Genomic DNA, 20810 nt, shown 5'->3' with positions numbered 1-20810 from the left:
TCAGTTGTAACCACATCCTGCCATTCTACAAATTGACTGTTGCACAAATGATCAATCTTGTGTGCATCAGAATACCAGTACATACTGATAAAACCAGGCCAGCTAGACAACACACACACACACACACACACACACTACCCTATTGGAAACACTCCGTATGTGTGTAGATTGTGCTATTGTTTCAACAAGGTTTGCTATGAGGTCAAAGTCTTGTAGTGAGGTTAGCATTATTGTGCTAATTGTGTCTAATACCTGAATTATTTTGCTGCCTTTTATTCAACACAGTGACCGATAAGTACACCATATATCTGCTCAAAAGACATTTTCCTACTCTGTATTTTTTAAAAAGAGGATTAATGATGCATCCTGCTGAACATCAGGAAAATGTACAGTGACCTGTTTCCTAGGCAAAATGCCATGTTAGGGGACGTTTCTACCTAACAATCTTCCTGTTAGTGCAAAGAAAGTCTGTGAAGAGTGCTATACATTTTTGCAACACTTACTAACCAGTGGCTGTTGAGGAGGCAATATAAAGGATTCACAGAATCTGCTGCTTTGTTTATTATTGAGATTTACACTCTGCCCTTCAAGCATATTATCAGAGGGCCTTACAATAAACTATTAAAAGCACTATAAAATAAAATCAAAATACATCAAAGCAAGCTGAAAGCAGCAAATGGATACAAACAGCATAAAAATAACACCAAAATAACTAGAGTAAAAAGAGATGAAGAGAAGTTTCACAACTTGAAAAACAACAACTGGAAAAAAGTATTTTGTTATTGAAAGATGTTGTTTTTTGAAGATGTCACAGTGGGCTCCAGGTGAGTCTTTCTGGGGAGAACACCAGGCCTTGCCACTGAGAAGAATTTCTCACTGCTGTGTCCATGGCACTTCAGATGGCAAGGGAACCAGAAGAGGAGCCTCTGCTCTGTAGACAGAGACCATTGGGCTCAGGAGACAGAGACCAGAGCCCTTGCCTCACCCACCCAAAAGTATTGGGCCCAGGGACCATGCCTAAAGTATTCCTCCATCAACACATCCACAGCTGTGGGGCACTGAAGAACTAGGAAGATTTATAGCAACTGCTCACATGCTTGGAAAAAGCATGGGATTCACCTATAACAGAGGTGGGAGTGGGAAACAACATACAGAGGAGATTTGTATTTATCCCACTGAACATCCTGCATAGATAGTTAATAAAATGTGGTCCTTCAACCTGGTTCTGTGTCTTATAATCCACTGGGGTGCAAAACAGTGTTCTTTTGGCCACCAGCAAATAAAAATATACCCGTGCATACTGGGGCAGGGCATGGACTAATAAAATCTGCCGCTATGGTTTTCAGATCAAGTTCAAACAGTTGAAATCGTCTGCAAGTTCATTTTGTTCCCCTGTGTAGTTGCCCAAGGTAAACAAATGTGATGCTATGGAGAAATCATGCTGTATTGATTGATTTGTACAGTCCATTTCACAAGCTTAAAATTGCTTATTTAATTGAATGTGAATATTTGATTCCACAAATTGTTATGCATCTCAATAGTAGGGCTTGAATGGATTTATACTTAATAAGCAGGAGACTGTAAAAATTCACCAGACTCATCATCCTAAACTAAGACCTGCTTTGTGTGCCTTCCCATCAATATTCACACCTTGCGGCCTCTCTTTTTGGTCACTCATTCATGATGCCAGCCTCTACATCAATGGGGTCCCATGCATACTTCCACCAGATACACATGGTATATGGATATTAGCCAGATGCAACCATATTTACATTTATGTATCCTATTGTATCTTGAAAGCACAGGGTAGAATTAGCCTGATTTAGTGTAGGTTAGGCTAGGGGAAGAGACATCTTGCTATTTCTAAGGCAAAAGAAACAAAGCAGCTCTCTGTTATTTGTTTCAGAGACACAATAAATCATTAAACTGACCATGTTTTGTCCTGGGAAACAATACTACTTCATTTATTCAAGTTATACTCTGACTCACCGCAAGAGCTGTTAACTTTGTTCTTTTTAAATGAAGTCTCAGGCAGTTATCAGTTCAAACCATGAAGTATACTCATGTTACCATGGTGATAGTTGCCCAAAAAATAAAATAAATTAAAAGGCAAACCCCTAACATTTCACAGCAATTCCATTGCTAAGCAGGAAGGCAGCAACACAGCTTGTGGACTTAGCAGCAAGCCGAACGGTTCTCTATATTTATGAAGATGGGAGCAGAATGTGAAGTGCTTTTCTTCTTCTTTTTTAACTGAAAGCCTACATGATTATCCAAAGTCTTATTAAGGTCTTTGTTTAGTTGATGATGTCTTGTACACAGAATAATGGCAGGCATGTGGTGTGAGGTTATCAGTCCTTCGTCATGCTGTTCTATAGCATAATAATAGGCCTCCAGCACCAAGTCGAGAATAAAACAAAATATTTTCTTGACACTTTTGTGCCCCATCATATCAAACAGAGAACAGAACTCTGTGCCAAAAGCACATTCTCATTGATATAGCACTGTGCTGAAGGTTTCACACAATTTTAAAAAAATAAAAATTGGAGAGGAGAGGGCAAATCAAAGTGGCCTCTGAAATTCCCATGGCAGGGAGAACTTTCACAGGGGGTGGGGTGGACAGAACAACTGCTCTTACCATAGTAAATGTACAAGGTGCCAGGTAGACTTTTTTGTGCTCCATTCTTTAACTCCCCCCCCCCACATGCTCATTGTGTTAGACATCTCACAAAGGCTCACAGTGACCACAAAATATTGTGTGGCCACTGTAAGGGAGTGCTTCCTTGCTGAAAAAAATTGGTGCACCTCAGTGAGTGTGTTGTGGTGGTTTTGTTTAGCTTACATGGAGAATAAAAAAGAAACCATTTAATATAGAAAGCACAATCTTCACTCATGTAACCAATGAAAGTTTTCCTGATTTCTTGAAAGAGGCAGGAAAGCCAAATGGCTCTTTCATAGAGAGAAAGGAGTTTTGCCAAAGCAGGACCTGTGCTCAACACAGCACTAGTTTGATAAGCAGATTTCAATTTAAGCAAGTGCTGGGGGGTTGTGAGCCGCCAAAAGAACACATGATACAAGAAAGAGTTATTAAATAAATATTAGAAACCATGAATGAAAACAGAGGGAAAGCATCCAGAAGCTTAATTTAAAACTGCTGTCATCAATATTAGTGTAGACTTGTGGTCAGGCTTTGCTGAAATCAATGGAGTTTAATGCTTGTCCAATGACTCAGTAAACTAGGTAGTAAATTTTTCAGACTGAGCCAAGAGCAGTCACAGTTAATCAACCTAGCTCCACAGGTTGAAATTCACAAAGGAAGATGGTTTCCTTGTTCTCCCCCACACATTTCTAAATTCCTCTTTGGAAAGGATGGAAGAACCTGACATCCATTTTAAGCTTCCACATACTTAGGAGAAACTTCCACATATTCCCACCCACCCACCTCCAGTTAAAAAAATAAAACAACAGCAACCCAGATAATCAAACTTAATGTCTCGGAGAGGGGGATTCCATATATATTTAGGCTTACCTGTACTTAGTCATATGAGCTTCATGCATCAAGAAGCAATATAAATATAGCTGGAGAAAGATATCACCTTGCCAACAAAGGTCCGTATAGTTAAAGCCATGGTTTTCCCAGTAGTGATGTATGGAAGTGAGAGCTGGACCATAAAGAAGGCTGATCGCCGAAGAATTGATGCTTTTGAATTATGGTGCTGGAGGAGACTCTTGAGAGTCCCATGGACTGCAAGAAGAACAAACCTATCCATGCTTAAGGAAATCAGCCCTGAGTGCTCACTGGAAGGACAGATCGTGAAGCTGAGGCTCCAATACTTTGGCCACCTCATGAGAAGAGAAGACTCCCTGGAAAAGACCCTGATGTTGGGAAAGATGGAGGGCACAAGGAGACGGGGACGACAGAGGGTGAGATGGTTGGATGGTGTTCTCGAAGCTACTAACATGAATTTGACCAAACTGCGGGAGGCAGTGGAGGACAGGAGTGCCTGGTGTGCTCTGGTGCATGGGGTCACGAAGAGTCGGACACGACTAAACGACTAAACAACAACAAAGGAACAGGCAGATCCACCGATTTCAGCTTCTTCGTCATGACACTAGAATTTGTGGGCATCAAATGAAGCTGGTTGCTGAGAGATTCAAGACGGATAAATGAAAGTACTCATTCATGCAGTGCATAGGTACAGCCATGGAACTTCCTCCCACAGGAAGCAGTGATGGCCTCCAACTTGAATGACTTTAAAAGAGGACTATGCAGAGAGAAGCAACGCCATGGTGTATCTGCAACAGAACTACTGGATGCCTTCATCCGGCCAGCTACAACAAAACATGTCTCTTCCGCTTCAGTCTCTACAGCGACAGCAGGCACTGTAACCTTCCAAGAGTTTGACTTCTCTTCCAATGGCACATTCCTCCATTATCTCCCAAGACAGATGAATGCCAACAACGACAATTGCAGGGACCCTCTACAATTCTATGGTTCTATGGTTTTCTGAAATAGCCTTTGCCACAGGCAACCTACTGCTTGGAGGGAAGAAGAAGCCTTTCACAGCATCCCAGGTCAACCAACAGCTCTTCAAATTGTCCAATTCTTTAGCTTACTCAGAAAATTATCACATCCAGGCAGCTTCTCTTATCAAAGGGAAAGTATGAGTTTCTGCTATAAGGACAACTCCACAATTAGACTGCACCATCTGAACATAACAAGCCCGTCTGTTCCCCTTTCCTGCTTTGATTGCCTATATGTGTTTTGAGGGTGGAGAACAGATTAGAAAATTAAGCTTGTGGAGAGAATGAAAATTACAGGTTGCAACTAATTAATATAACAAACATGTCAATGCTTCAGTTAATCTATTAAGTCCTTCACTGCAACTGAGGAAGCACAAATGGGTGTGTGTTTTTTGCATTACTTTTTCTGCAGAAAAAAAAACCTGAGCAAATCTTAAACACAAAACACAAGTGAGATAGCCTGGACATGTCCACTAAAGTTCTGGTGATGGAATCTCCCTCTAAATCTCATGAGTGTGCTGTGTGCATTCATCATTAGAAATGTAAAGTCTTCTTGTCCCAAGACCCAGCTCTTTTTATGTGGCTGCCCCCATTGTCCTTGACATTCTCCATATCAGGAGGATGAATAAACCACTAAGCAGTTTACAAGAAAAAAATGATCAATAAAATGTTAAAAACAAGCTATTAAAAACATTTGAAAGATCATTTAAAATCTGGTTAGGTTTGCTTAAACAAACAAAATTAAGCAGGCACTGAAAAGAGCACAGTGAAGACAGCTGCCTGATGTCCATAGGTTGTTTCTTACAAGTGTGGAACGAGTATTATGTAGCACTTCTAACAGTACCTGTTCCACAGATCAAAGCAGTCAAATAAGGGGTAAGGAGATCTAATACCACCGTTCCTTCCTTAGAGCAGTTGTACCACTGTGAGCATCACCTGCTCAAAAAATGTGTGTTGGACTCATAGGGTCACTTGGACTATCTCTAGAATTGCCACCCTGCAGCCTTGCTCTTCACCAAACATGTTGATATATGCACACAGAAGAATCCTGATTGGCTAGAATTTCTCCTTATGTGGAGGAGTGCTATGCAACACATAGATCCATACAAGGACCATGTGCATCTAACATGGAGCCTGTAGAGGCTGTGGCCAGTGCATGGTGGCTGCATGGATTGAACGGTTGACAGATATGATCTCACTCCCAACAGGTGAGGAGTATTTATACATTCCTAGGGATTTTGAAATATTTCCCTGAGCAGCAATGCTCACAGAAGGTAAAGTATCTGTGGTATTGAATCGTCAATATTCTTGCATGCTGCTTGTTTCCATATGCATTACATTTCAGTAAATCAATCTGAAATACATTTATCTGTGTATTTAAATAAATGGAACCATAAAAACCATTACTATGAGACTTGGACAAACAAACAAACAAACCAGCAAACCTTCAAATGACTGGGGTTTTAAGATGGGGCAGAGAGGAGAGGAAAAGAAGAGGAATGTACAGGGAGCTGTGCAAGTGTCAGAAGTTTGTCAGTTTCATTCTTCTTCAAAGTGAAGGATGAAAAGGGTCACTTAAATCACATTTCTGCCTCCTGAACTTTTCTAAAATAAAAACAAATGAAGGCAATATGCAGCAAACTGCAGTGGTCAGCCAAGATACATAACATCTTCCCAGAATGACGAATGATAGCCGTTGAAAAGGATAGTTTGATAAAAGGACAAATATGTTAACCCTGTCTCTGTTTGCCAGTTACCATTTACCCATGTGTTTTTCCAGACCCAGTCCTGAAACAGTATCATTACAGAGCTTGGAAGAATTAAAAGGAAACTTAATCTATAATCAGTACCAACTCCTCTCCACATTATGGTCTTTATTCTTCATGCCACATAGCAGTTTTGTTCAATGGCACAGAACATTTTGATCCCCAGACTGTCTTTTGGTACAAATGCAAAATCAGCTGTGTTGGCTCATTAAAAGTTGAATATCTGTAAATATTCACTTATATGTTTTGAATTTTCAACACACTCCAAGCACACACACACACACACACACACACACACACACTTTCTTATGTTGATCTGTTTGATCTCATGTTGAAATAGTTGTGTAGCAACCTAGAACTGCCGGTACGATAAGTTTATGTTTAGTGTCAGAAAGATTAAAGCTCAAGAGAAGATGTCTTGAGATTCCTCCCCCAATGGATTTTTTTTCCCCAGATCATGAAGAACAGGGGAGCTGGGGAGGCAATGGAGTGCTGGATATATGTTAACTGGAAATAAAAATACACACAACCCATGGTCATCTTGCAACAATAAACCAAGCTCAATCCTGCCCCTGCCAAAAGTCTGAATAAATTCTAAAAAGGAAGCCTCTTCTGCAGGGGAAAAAAAAAACTTTTGGGAAACTGAAGAGTGGGTCTTGGCACAGCACACTTCTATTTAATTTGTACAATAGATCTATAAGGGACACGGGTGGCGCTGTGGTCTAAACCACTGAGCCTCTTGGGCTTGCCGCTTGCAAGGTCCATGGTTTGAATCCAAGCGATGGAGTGAGCTCCCGGTGCTCTGTCCCAGCTCCTGCCGATCTAGCAGTTGGAAAGCACACCAGTGCAAGTAGATAAATAGGTACCACTACGGTGGGAAGGTAAACGGCGATTCTGTGCACTCTGGCTTCCATCACGGTGTTCCATGTGCCAGAAATGGTTTAGTCATGCTGGTCACATGACCCAGAAAGCTGTCTGTGGACAAACACTGGCTCCCTTGGCCTGAAAGCGAGATGAGTGCCGCAACCCCATAGTCGCCTTTGACTGGACTTAACAGTCCAGGGATCCTTTACCTTTTACCTTACAATAATCTATAGTTCTTCAATGTAGAAAAAAATGTGAGCAACTATTTCTTATGACCTATTCAGAAAGTGAAGGCAGCAGGAGCTGTAGAAAACACCATCACCCATACCTATCTTTAATTGTAAAAATAATTAAAATCCTTCAGATTAACACTTACAGTGCTTCCAATTTATTTGCATGTCCTACCATCTGCCATCCACCTTCCCTTGGGAATATTTGCTTTTTTTCAGCATCCATTCATTTCTGAAACAGAGCCAGCTCTTTACCTTGCTCAGATTATTTTGTGCATAACAGGTTGCCAGAATGCCAGACAATTTGATTAATTTGGGGGAAGGGGCGGGCTGCAGCTGGCTTGCTTTCGAAAAGGCTATTGAGTATTAGAAATGTTAATATGCTTGTTAGCAACATCATTTGCTAATGAGTTACAGTAACTACATAGACATATCGAGTGAGTGTCGGAAACTATCCGGAGCTGAGAAGAGTTGCAAAATGCCTACTAAATTATGCATATTGACAATACATTACCACCATATTTAGACTCATCCAACAGTTCAGAGTGAACAGAACCCTGCCTTAAGGTTCCCATAAACACATAGAGATACTGAGTGAGCTGAAAAAGTCACATCTTGTCTAAAATGCTTATGCACTACATTCTGTAACGTACAGTGGACATAAGCAATCCAGTCTATAGAAACCATTATCAACATATATACCATATTCTTTGCTCTATAAGAAGCACCAGACCATAAGACGCACCTAGTTTTTGGAGGAGGAAAACAAGAAAACAAATATTCTGAATCTCAGAAGCCAGAACAGCAAGAAGGACTGCTGCGCAGCGAAAGCAGCGATCCCACTTCCTGTTCTGGCTTCTGGGATAGCTGTGTAGCCTGCGTTCGCTCCATAAGACGCACACACATTTCCTCTTACTTTTTAGGAGGGAAAAAGTGAGTCTTATAGAGCAAAAAATACGGTAAGTTGAACATTTCATCTACCTGCTTTCAGCAAAAGGCTCTTAACCTATTATTATTATTATTATTATTATTATTATTATTATTATTTCTACTACTACAGTATTATTATTATTATTCCCAACCTTCACCCTAAGGTCCCAGGGCAGGTAACAACATTAAAACATTAAAACACAACATTCCAACACAGCATTAAAAACAGTTTAAAATAACTAACTATTGCAGAAATAAGGGGGATCCTAAAAATATACACCTGCTCTCCTTACCAGAACAATTTTATATACTGCCTTATTTTTTAATAACCAAAAAACCCAGTAAAACAGCAATATAAAATTATATGCAAGCATATAAAATAAAATAAAACAGAAATTCAAAATATTCAAATGTGTAAAACAACATCCAATTTTATAGTTCAGGGAAAACCTGGGCAAAAAGATGTCTGAAGGAACTGATAGTTGCTGCTCTGCATGTGGCAGAAGCAAGGGCATTCCACAGTACATAGACAATGGTAGAAAATGCCCATTTTTGCATGCCCGTCATGTGATATTCTGTAGCACAGTGGGTAGAGTCTCCCCAGATGATATGTTATCTGCCCATGTATAGACCTGTAAGATCACTAAGCTAGGTCTGTGCATTTTTACATGGGGAAGAATGCACAATTAAGTGTTTTCAGATGGTGAATGATGCACAACTAAGCTTGGTCTGACTGTTTCTAAATGATACTGGATTTAAATAGATTTAAACATGCTTAAATTTGTTGGGCTGTGGTTCATATTCTACTATTAAATGGAGCTTCTTGAAACCCCCTTTGATGAGGAAGACTTTTTTTAAAAATATATATTATTGAGCGTGCAGGTCATGTTCTCTTGTTTTCTATGACCTTTCTGGAGTGAGTAGCTTACAAGCATCAACATTTTTCATTTCTTTAATGACCTAAACAGAAATGTCAATGAAGTTTCCTGGAATGTTCATCTTCTCAACTAAAAATAGCCATTGCGTTTCACTGAAAACGTCACTGCACAAAGAGAAAGAAGGGGAGGGAAAGGTGACTAAAATGGTAAATGCAATTATGACGATTTCCCAGAATATTGAAGATGATGAAAAACAAGCAATATTCCACTCCATAAAAAAATGTTTATACACAAAATTTTGATGAGAAAAAAAAGTCTAGTGTGGAATTTGCAGAGAGAGAGAGAGAGAGAGAGAGAGAGAGAGAGAGAGAGAGAGATGACCACATGGACATAAGAAGGTAAGACTGGGAATATCTCCTGTTTGAAACCCTGGAAAGTCTCTGCCAGTCAAATAGACAATACTGAGCTAAATGGTCCAATAACCTGACTCAGTATAAGGCAGCTTCTTGCTTATCTAGGAACATGTTATGGTACTCACAGATTTAGACAATTGAAAATCATAGTAGCCTAGACACTGAAGATCAAATACAATAGGTTAGATTCAAATTATGTGAGAAATTGACTGATGCAATGTCACTTCGTACCCTCTTCTCTGCACTGCAGACCCTTAGAATGCTGTTAATATTTGTTGGAAGAGTTGGGAAACCTGTTTGGACAAGGTAACTCACTCAATTCCTGCCAGTTCCCCTCTCCTACACCAACCAGATGTGGCACACACATCCTACACCATGCAGGATGGCCCTCTAGCCTTGTGAAATAGTTTTTGTGAGTCACAGGAGACTGCAGTGGAAAGGAAAAGTAAGAATATCCTATTGTGTGAGCTGCTATTTACTTCGGTCCAACAGTGTCCTTCAGCTAGAAGATGGCCTCTTCTGTTTGCGAACAGCTATTTTTGATGAGCATTGCATGAGAAAAGTGATCACAATCCTGAAGTAGTTCTTCCAGTTGCACAACTTCTCAAGCAAGACCTTTCTACAAGCTCTTTTCAATACTTTGAATCTAGAATCTTTATGACAGAGGAGGGGTGGGGAAACATTTTCAACTCGAGGGCCTTGTTCCTTTCTGGTCAACCTTCCAGGGCTACATGCCACTGGTGGGTGGGGCCAGAGGCAAAAGTGGCCACATTTAGAGACCAAATCAGAGTAATGAATGTGAATCATTGTAACCATATTCAAGTTTCCTTGCCTTTAAGCACCCCCTCTTTGTTCTCCATCCAGGCAAACAAGAAGCATCAATCTATCTGAGACCCTGGAGAGCCTTGGTCAGTCAGTGGAGACAAAACAATAGGACCAATGGTCTGAGTCGGTATAAGGCAGCTTTCTATGTTTCTGTTTTCTATGTTCACATGGGCAATGTTTTTAGTAATTTCTTACAGGTATCGCTTGCATGAAAGAAGCCAATTCTGTCAGCCAATATGCCACTTGATCAATACATTTTCTCTGCATGAACACACACAGAATGAAGACTATATCAGAGAGGAAGAAATATTTGATCTGTGTAGCAAGCTAACAGCAAGAACAAGGAGCGACGGAAAGTGGCCTCCGGGTGAAAACCAACTTGTCTGCTCCAGCTTCTAGGCTTCATTGCCTAGATCCTCACGACTTCTAATGATATCATTCCTTTATACATCTCATAAGGTTCATCCAACTCTGTGCTTTGAAAAGCACACTTTCCACAAGGAAAAAATGCCCTCTGTCATTGCTTTGATATACAGTTCATGGAAAGCAAAGCATGTCGGCATGATTGAGGGCACTCGCTGATGATTAGCGGAGGAACTATGCTGAGGTCTGTTACTTCCAAGCTTAACATGGTATTTCAGATATTTCACTTATGTTGCCTTGAGAAAGCTACTGGCAAAGCTTGTCCAAGTTGTTCCACAAAGAAGTAAAGTGATCCAGTGTCTGATTCATTGTATGCAACTGAAAATATATATATATGAAGCAATTATGCCGGTTTGATTAACAAGCAAGACTCTACAGGGAGACAACTATAATCATGGCTAACAGAGCCACAGTTTACTGTGTTCAGCATTCAGATTATTCCACAATCCTACCAAGGTGGAAAATAGGGATCAAACTTTCTGAAAATCTCAATGTTGAGCTTGTTAACAAAGATTCTTGCTAATTCTCGTCTCCCTCCTTGATCGTGACTTTTTCCTTCTTCTTCCAGGATCTTCTAAAAGTAAAATGACTCCTGAATATTTTGTGCACTATTGTATACCATGGTCAAGAAGGTGGTTTCTGCATGGGCTGTACAGGGTAGTGAGGGGCAGATGAGGCTCATGAACCTGGGAAGGCAGCCAATCTAGGAGAAGGAAAACTCTAATCCTAAATGTCCACTGCCTTGTGTGATATCTTCGGGAAACGAAAAGGCTAAGGAGCAAACCCTACACAGATATGAAGTGGAGTCCCTAAGATGACTGGCTGGCCCATTTGGATAAGAAAATAGGCTTCCAAGTGGAAAAGTCAAAATTAGAAACAGAATTGTTAGAACCCAAAACTAAAAATTTGTCAAGAATGTATAACTTGCTGTTGAAATGGAATACTCAGGATGAAACGGTGAAATCTGCTATGATTAAATGGGCACAAGATGTTGGACATAATATTATGTTCGCTGACTGGGAACAGTTATGGACCACAGGTATGAAGTTCATGGCATGTAATGCCTTAAGAGAGAATATTATGAAAATGATATACAGGTGGTACATGACCCCAGTCAAGCTTGCAAAAATTTATCATTTGCCCGATAATAAATGTTGGAAATGTAAAGAAACTGAAGGTACATTCTTTCACCTTTGGTGGACGTGCCCAAAGATTAAGGCTTTCTGGGAAATGATATATAATGAACTGAAAAAGGTATTTAAATATACCTTTCTGAAGAAACCAGAGGCCTTTCTCTTGGGCATTGTCGGCCAACTGGTGCTAAAGAAGGACAGAACTTTTTTCATGTATGCTACAACAGCAGCAAGAATACTTATTGCAAAGTATTGGAAGACACAAGATCTACCCACCTTGGAAGAATGGCAGATGAAGGTGATTGACTACATGGAATTGGCGGAAATGACCGGCAGAATCCGAGACCAGGGAGAAGAATCGGTGAAAGAAGACTGGAAAAAAATTAAGGACTATTTACAGAAATATTGCAAAATTAAGGAACTTTAGAAGGATGTTGGATAGAAACTAAGAGGTTTTTAGCTGTAATGCTTTAAGAGACATGGAAAAAAAAAAGGTTAACAATTGGGTAAAAGATTAATGGTAAGGATTTGCTGAACCAACAAATGGAACTGGAATACAAAGAAGGGAGGTATGAGGAGGTCCGGGGAAATAAGAGTAAGGAAGATAGGTTATGGAACATTATTGTGTTTTTAACTGTTTTATTTTGTATGTTTTTTTTCTTATTTTCTACTTTTTTGCTGTACTTTATACTTTTTTTCTTTGTTTTGTGTATTTTTGTGAAACTTTAATAAATATCATTATTAAAAAAAAAAATAAGATGACTGGCTGGCCCCTTGTATGCCTCTTTGCAGCAGCGGAGCATGTCTCCATGCTGGGTGGGGTGGGGTGCCCACGCCCATGCAGGGGGTGGGGAAAGCTGTGGAGGGCAAATGGAACCCACCACACCCACCCAGCGCTGCTGCTGTTGGAGCAACAACAGCCCCAAGTGGCATGGTTGTTGCACCTTTCTTGCACCACACACCTCAGATCTGAGCCTTGCAAAGCTGCTTGGGGAGGGCAGTGTGGGGATGCAGCAACTGTGCATCTGAGCCACTCCTGGGTACCGGCAGGGAAGTTTCAGCAATGAGGGAGGCGGGTGGGCATCCTCCTAGCAATGGGCCACTGGTGAGCTGACTGATCCCATCTGAGGGGCCCCTGTGTCAATGGAGGGTAAGCAAACAGGTGGGTCTCTCCCCGACGTGGATTCTGCAGCAGGGCTGGTGGTGCGCTGCGGACTCTAGATAATGCTCTGATTCGGATCCGGCTGCTGATCTGCCCTCGTTGCCTTTGGCAGAGCCCAGCTGGCCAGGGCAGCAGCAGCTGCTGCCCCTTGGCAGAGCGTGAGGGAAGGCGCCTGGGCTGGAGCTGAGAGGCTCACTCCTCAGCAGGCTCCCACTATGAGGAACCTGGAGAAGGCTGGCGGCGAGGAGCGCTGGGGGCACCTGTGCCTCAAGCAGCTCAGCGGCATCCAGAAGCTTCAGTGGAAGTCGAACCAAGAGCCTGTCAAGCAGCGCCTCAGTGGCTGCCAAAGCTCCCATGCGGCCTTGGCACCCAGCAAGGTGGGTGCTACTGATGGGCCCCTGAAGGCAGTGGCAAGGCAATGAATGGCCTATCATGTTCCCACACCAGCAAACTCCAGCAGCCTTGCAAGGCTGGGATCCAGGGAGGGGGGTGACGGGGCAAGAAAGATGCAACAACCACATGCTGCCTGTGGTGCCCCACCCTCAAAGGCACCAGGATCAGAAAAATTCCAGGATCCAAGAGTGGCAGTTTTTTTAAGGAATGCTCGCCCCACTAGTAAATGCATTTACTGTCTATTTTTAAATTCCATGTACAAGTTCTACTTGTCCACCCAGCTGACGCAGCACTTGAGTGTGAAACAGGCGTCCCAAAGCTATCACCCCCAACACAGCCCGGCCTGCCCTCGTGCTCCTTCCATGAGTGTTGCTTCCTGCAAAGCTAGGAGAGGAGTGCGGGGCTGCGCCACAGGGGAGGCACTTGCCTGAGGTCGCCTGTTTTGCGCCCTCTCAGAAATCTGCACCCGGATCCACAGCCGCCCTGTGGCTTGACTAGGGCTGAAATGTTTAACTGATTCCTCAGATAAATCATTTAAAGCTACTTTTAACTTCAGTCAAACATTTCAGTGCTAGTCAAGTGTAGATGGCTGAAATTCTGTACACACTTACAAATGAAGAAAGCAGATCTGGATCATGCCTTTCTTCAGGGGAGAAAAATACTTTTATTTGTTAGAAAAGACATCCCCCCCCCCAACACTTATGAATCCAGGAGGCAAGCATAAATCCATACATTAGTAGCAAGAGAACATATAATTACTCCTGCCAAAAATATGTGCTTGGAATGCAAGGATTCAAAATCACTTTTATTTCAAATTACTTTTTTAAACAGTATGATTTGCTGAATGTATTATTATGGTCTCTTCAGATGAAAGAAAAAACAGATTAATAGCAAAGAGCATATTGATTGAAATGTAATTTCTATTACCACTGCTAAAAGGTGTTTTTGCATGCAAGTTGGAGTTTCAGTAAACAAAGCTTTTGTGCATGTTGCTATAACATATTGTTGCACATTTCTATGCAATGTTTTTGCCCATTTATACAAAATGGTAAATAATAGTTCACAATGTTCAAGTGCAGCATTTGCTGCCTTTTAATTTATGGTTACCAGACATCCCCGTTTCCCGGGGACAGTCCCCAGATTTACAAATTTGTCCCTGGACAAAATCCATCCCCAGAAAGTCCCTGGATTTCATTTAATGTCCCCGGATTTATATTTTAAGTGTTGTAGATTTATTAGTAGGGAATGAATGTTGCGTTTCATTCATTCAACGGCACAAGACACATCATATGGGGACTTCTGGCAAGGCAAAATGGCGGATGCCACGGCAGTGAGCAGCTCCTGCATGGGTGAGAACATGGGACGCAAAAACTAGGATATCCTAGGTCAATTTCTTGTGCACCATACTAAGGACATTTCAGTTGCCCCAGAGTCAACTACATCATGGTACACACATAATGATTCATCATGGTTTAGAAATATAGGTTCCCATTCCCAACTGTAATATAGTGTTGCTTATACAATACATAGTTTTAAAGAAAGAATTTGAAATAGTGGTGCCAAATGACCATACAATTCAAGAGATACAGTCCGTGAGACTTCTAAGCAAAACTATGAAACTTTTTTCTTGTATTTCATGGGATTTTGGCCCCACTGTTTTTTCTCTTTGTGTTTCTGACAACCAAGGATAACACTTCAAGCATCTGATGAAATAGGCTCTAGTTCATGCCACAATAAATTTGTTAGTCTTTAAGGCACCCGAAGACTCTTTGTTATTTTTGCTGCAACCGACTAACACAACTACCCTTTAAAAGTTGCAGGGAACAAATAATGATAAGCAACAAACAATGTGCACAGGGCTCTACAGCACATTTTCTAGCTTGCTTGGGAATATACAAATAGCCACTCTTCAAAGGACATTAAAATGACTGAATATGGCAACAAGAATTCTATTGGCTCAGAAATGGAAACAAGAGGAAATACCGATGATTCAAGAATGGAGAATGAAATTGACTGACTATGCGGAACTGGACAAACTGACCGGGAAAATAAGATATGCCCGAAACCAAAAGTTCATCGAGGATTGGGGAAAATTTGCATATTATCTGAAAAATATATGTGAGGTGCAAGCAACGCTAGTGGGGTTTCAAGAAGCACTGTAAAATATTAAGAGGTATTGCTGAAAGTAAATAGAAAAATATGGGAAGACAAATGGCAATGCAAATAAAGGAATGCGTACTGAAGGGTAAAAATGGATGATTACCAGAGAAGTTGAAGGAAGTCTAAAATTTGTATTTTGTTAAAATTAGGTAAAATTTGGATAAAATTGTATGATTATATTGAAAACTAATAAAAATTTATTAAAAAAAAAAAAGAATTAGGCATTCATTCAAAATCCAAACATGGTAAGGGAGACACCAAAATTGTAGTATTCATTCATCCCAGAGCAGAAGATCTGAGAACTCTCAGTATGAATCAGGTTTTGGTTCTCAGCAAACCCATCCAACTTTTTGGCAAACAGGATCTTCAATGTTAAACATGCTTTTGCAACGTCAGGGCAGCATCACTTGGGATGTTGCTACAGTAGAAGCTAAAGCAAAAAGCCTCTTGTCCTTCTCTTGTGTATTAGTGCAATACCTCTGTGCACATCATTAATATTACTTAGTACGTTCTCAGTGTTAAAAGAGATGTACACTTTGATTAAACCTGTCTTTGGCTCTGTAGTTTAATATGTGGCATCCCTGCAGCATAAAGGTCACCATGATGCTATTTCTGGGGAGAAGAACTGATCAGACACCAGGTCACTCCACTGATTATCTGGGGCCTTTATAATTTTCTTTGCTAAGCTTTATTAATTATCATCAATCTTGGTCTGCAATGCCCTTTAAAAAGTAAAAGGCTTGAGTTTTCCTAGATGTATGGATGTCTACTGAGAAACAGTTCTGTGATAGAGACTAATGCTTCGAGGTTAGGAGATTTTTTTTAAACAAAAACCAAAACCACAAAATCCTAAGGTGCCAAAGGCAGACATCACACTGAAACATGTGAGAATCCTAGATCTTTGCCACACGCCAATGAATAAGATACTGACAACTGTTTGGGAGGTATAAAACCACAGATTTACTAATAAGTAAGCATGAATCTGCAAGGAGCATGAATTAAAACTAATTATCCCCCTGTGAAGTTGACTAACTCTAGGTGCCCCAGACTTTACTTTCTCAGATGGACAACACCACCGGTGTGCTGGTCCCGGGGGGTTACTGTGCGGCATGGTCCGAGTCGAGTCCGAGGTCGAGGGCGTGGTATGGGGGCTGTCCGTCAAGGCTGAAGCGGGGTCCAAGGCAAGGAGTCGGGTGAGGTCAGGAACTCTGGCAGAAGAGCAGGACAGGGTGCCGGCAGGAACAGGTTATCAACAATGTTGCTTCCGCAACCTGGGACTGGGCTGGCTGGCTTTTATCTCCTCTGAGGCATAGGGCAGCCCCGGCCCACAGGTGACTCGCCTCTCCTGGCCTGGAGGCGAGCACCCCTCCTGCGAGAACTTAGTTCTCTCCGCCTCTCTGCCCTGAGCCTCTGCAGCTCAGGAGAGGCTGGAGGGTTACTGGACCCAGAGGCAACCTCACCTTCCCCTGACGGAGCTGAGAGTGGAGCACCTGCAAGCAATGGGTCCTTGATCATCTCCAGAGCCAGAGCAGATTCAGCTGGTTTCTGCTCCTGAGGATCTGGCAGAAGTGAGGGCCCTTCAGGTTCAAGACCCAGCCCCGGCTCAACCAGTCCTGGAGGCGGGGACTCCTGTGCAGGTTGGGATTCCTCAGGTTCAGCCTCTGAATCCGATTCCCAGGCCATCACATCCGGGCTCCAGTCCACAGATTCATAAAGTGGCTGATGTGCAGCCTTTATTGTTAGCCAGCTTTAAAAGCAAGCAGATGGAATCCTTGGCTGTTCCCCACTGGACAGTGTTCACAGGGAAGAAGCATCTGAGATTCAAGTGAGGTTACTCTCCTTAATCACACTAAGCCAGGCAGCATTAAGATTCAGTGTTGCAAGGCAGCTCTTCACCCAGATGATGCCTTCAAGTGCTCATCAAAAGTAGCTCTAGACCCTACTCTGTTTGACCCAACCTGGCAGCTGTGACAAAAAGAGAGACCACAGAAAGCCTAGGCAGCAAGGAATACTACATCCTAGTCAATCATATAGTGTGAAGTAGGTGAAAAAGGAGAACAGGGACAACCAATCTCAAAACCAACAAAAACTTACCCCTTGGCTCCCCAAAAGGCAGGGAGCAATGAAGCCCACTGTGCAAAGGGAAGGGTGGCAGGGGGGCTGTGCCAGGGATTAAGAGAGCAGGGAACACTTGACACTACCCATCACTGGCTGTCCTATGATACTGACACAGGCCAAGTAAAGACACCCAGAAGTCTCTCCTACTACCCAAAGCAGATGGCACATTCAATGCTCAGTGGAGTGACATTCTCAGTTTATATTTCCCATAGGGGAAAACCCCCAGAGAGAAAACAAAGTAATACAAGCATCCAGACATTCTGCCTCCATAATTTCTCTGGTAGCCTGCATTTCATTTCATTTTCATTTTCATTTTCTTTATATATTTATAGACCACATTTCTAGACAAAGTCCTCTCAAAGAAGCAAGCTACACTATATGCATAAAATTACAATGTTAGATTATATTAAAAACCAATATTTCAAGAAGTACAAAACAGTTTAGCTGGTATACTCGGAGATTTGAGAAATAATAAACACCCTTCTTATGGAAGTACAAAAGTCTTTCTTTGGAATTGTCAGTTATTTATCTTCTCTGAAGGTGGACATTTTAATTATGTACTAAAGGAGATTTGTGGCTTTCTGTTGTTAAGTGCTCTCTCAAAGCACTGCAGTGACCTAGCCCAGCACAAAACACCTATCTTACGAAGCTACAGAATAAAGCACAATGGAAATATATGGGTGGAGATGTACAAAAGTCTATGGAAAATCTTCCCAACACCTTTTCAGAAGCCTCCGGAATTCCAAAACATCTCTTTACTCTCCACTGATTTCGAAAAGCAATTTGGAGATTTGACACCATAAGATGCTAGGCATAGAAGAAAAAGATTACACTTCTCATTTACCAGTGAATGGCTTTTGGAACTCATGAGTTTGAAGAGCATCTTGTGACTTCTAGGAAGCACTTTCGCAAATCACAGTTGGGGGAAAATGAGCATGTGATCCTAGCCTTGCTATATATGGCTTGGTCTCATGTTAATTTGACAGCTGACATCAACTAGGAATGCACAGTAGGGAATCTTTCTGATGAAAACCAAAAATGCATTTGCTAGCCAACATTGACAGCAGAAGTTCCACTATAAAGCAATTAAGCAGTACACTCACACAATATTCAGCATATCCAGTCAAATGACATCTTCTTTGGCCTCCATATCTTTAAGCCACCATGATCTTTTGTATGAGAGAAATTCATTTCTGAAGAGAAGAAGAAAAACCAAAAGTTAAATAGACTTAAATTTTCTTATAAAAGATCTTTGCATGCTTCACTCATTTCTGTGGGGCCTGAATGTTCATCAGATGGCACCCCAAGAACTAAAAAGCAAGCAAGCAAACAAACAAACAAAAACAGAATTCTTAAGATACCAAAGTTACAAAAAATGAGTGGGCTTCAACTGGTGCCCTAATATTCATGGATGGGCTTTTGATCCCATGGATGTGTCCACAAATGGGAAAAGAGAAGAGGGAACTTTTGCCAAATACTCTCACCACTGCACTCCCAGTGGCCCCACCCAGCATGAGCACCTGAGAGCTGGGGAACTTTCCAGAAGTGGGTGAAAGATGGCATGGGGGTTGCAGAGGGAAATGGGCAAAAATTGCCTTCCCTCTTAGGGCACAGACCAAAACCCTTCTGTTAACTCAAGTCATACTGTGAATGACTAAGTGCTTTCATAAAGAAAATCAAGGAAATGGTCTAGTGTCATCAGTGAAAAACGTCAGGTTATTTAATACTTTTTTTAAAAAAAAGACCAGTACTAAAATCTGATCACTTCCCTGAGAAAGTGGGATATATTAATATATTTTAATTGCTTCAGTGATTCAAAGCTCATCAAGAATACTAATAAGAATAACTATGAACAGAAAGATAGTATGATAGGTAATTTAATAAAGTCCCTCTTTTTGCACAAAGACTTGAGTACTTGAAAAGATACTGGTGTCAACATGTATATCTTCATGAAGTGAGAGGAGCTGATATACAGCATTGCTATTTTCCTGCTTTTCATGGAGCAATGCATATGACATTCTATATCTGTGTATTTGTGAAGGCATAATCTCCTGCATTTTTGCAGGCAGCAAGAATAATGAGTTGGATTCATACTTTGTCACTTTTAGACTCCCTGCTGAAATAAGTGAGGCCCCACCTGTACTGGCATTCTGATAGCATTCCCTTGATCTTTTGGCCTACGTGTTCTGTTTTAATTCTTGTGTTATTTTAACTGGCTTGTTTATCACATGTTTTATTTACAGATGTTTATAAATGTTTTAGTATTTTGTTTTATTTTTAAGTATGTTGTTCATATTTTAATGTTTACATATTTTTGCATTAAGTAGTATGTGCATATGATAATAATAGTAATAATGACCCCACTGAACTCACTTCACACTTAGTAAATTAGTAGGTTGTGTCTACTCTAAGCAGATAAAGTATGGAGCTTTAGTCTCACCAATGAAATCAATGGGACAAGTTAGTAACTACCTCGGTTTTCAAACGTAATCCATTCCGGAAGACCATTCGACTTCCGAAACATTAGAAAACCGATAAGCAAAGGGTGGCCTGCCAATTCAATAGAGAAAATTGTGGAAAACAACAGATACATGCAGTGGAACCCGTTCAACGTCCAAGGCATGTTCGAAAATGGAAGCATTTACTTCCAGGTTTTTGGCACTTGAAAACCAAAACATTTGGCAATGGAGACGTCCAAAAACTGAGGTACCACTGTAATTTCAATGGGAATAAGGATGTTGAGAGTTGTTGGGAGACCAACATTTTTCTCACAGAGCTACAATTCTCAGCACTGTTTCACTATCAATCCCTCTTCACAAGGAACTTTGAGTTGGGCTGAATGTATGGTATGAATGTGGCCACAATGAGAACCCAGCCAGTCTCTCCTCATCCTAACTTGACAGAAGGAACACCTAAAGGTAAAGGTAAAGGGACCCCTGACCATTAGGTCCAGTCGTGACCGACTCTGGGGTTGCGGCGCTCATCTCACTC

The 20810-nt window shown here is 41.3% G+C and overlaps 1 protein-coding gene across 4 annotated transcripts in view; it reads right to left on the bottom strand.

The window, feature by feature from the left end:
* LRRC4C (leucine rich repeat containing 4C) overlaps positions 1-20810 on the bottom strand; it is a 624097-nt gene that overhangs the window by 360289 nt on the left and 242998 nt on the right. For 3 of the 4 annotated variants that reach the window (XM_081001814.1, XM_081001815.1, XM_081001811.1), the window contains exon 2: positions 18923-19012. The exons of the other annotated variant lie outside the window; for it this stretch is intronic. The gene's annotated coding sequence lies outside the window, so the exon portion shown is untranslated. The remainder of the gene's footprint in view (positions 1-18922; positions 19013-20810) is intronic. 4 annotated transcript variants of the gene reach the window in all.

The sequence above is a fragment of the Podarcis pityusensis genome (assembly GCF_964106645.2).
Source record: "Podarcis pityusensis genome assembly, chromosome: 1".
NCBI lineage: Eukaryota > Metazoa > Chordata > Lepidosauria > Squamata > Lacertidae > Podarcis > Podarcis pityusensis.
Note: the sequence above shows the minus strand (reverse complement) of the source record. Positions and strands in the feature narration are given on the sequence as shown.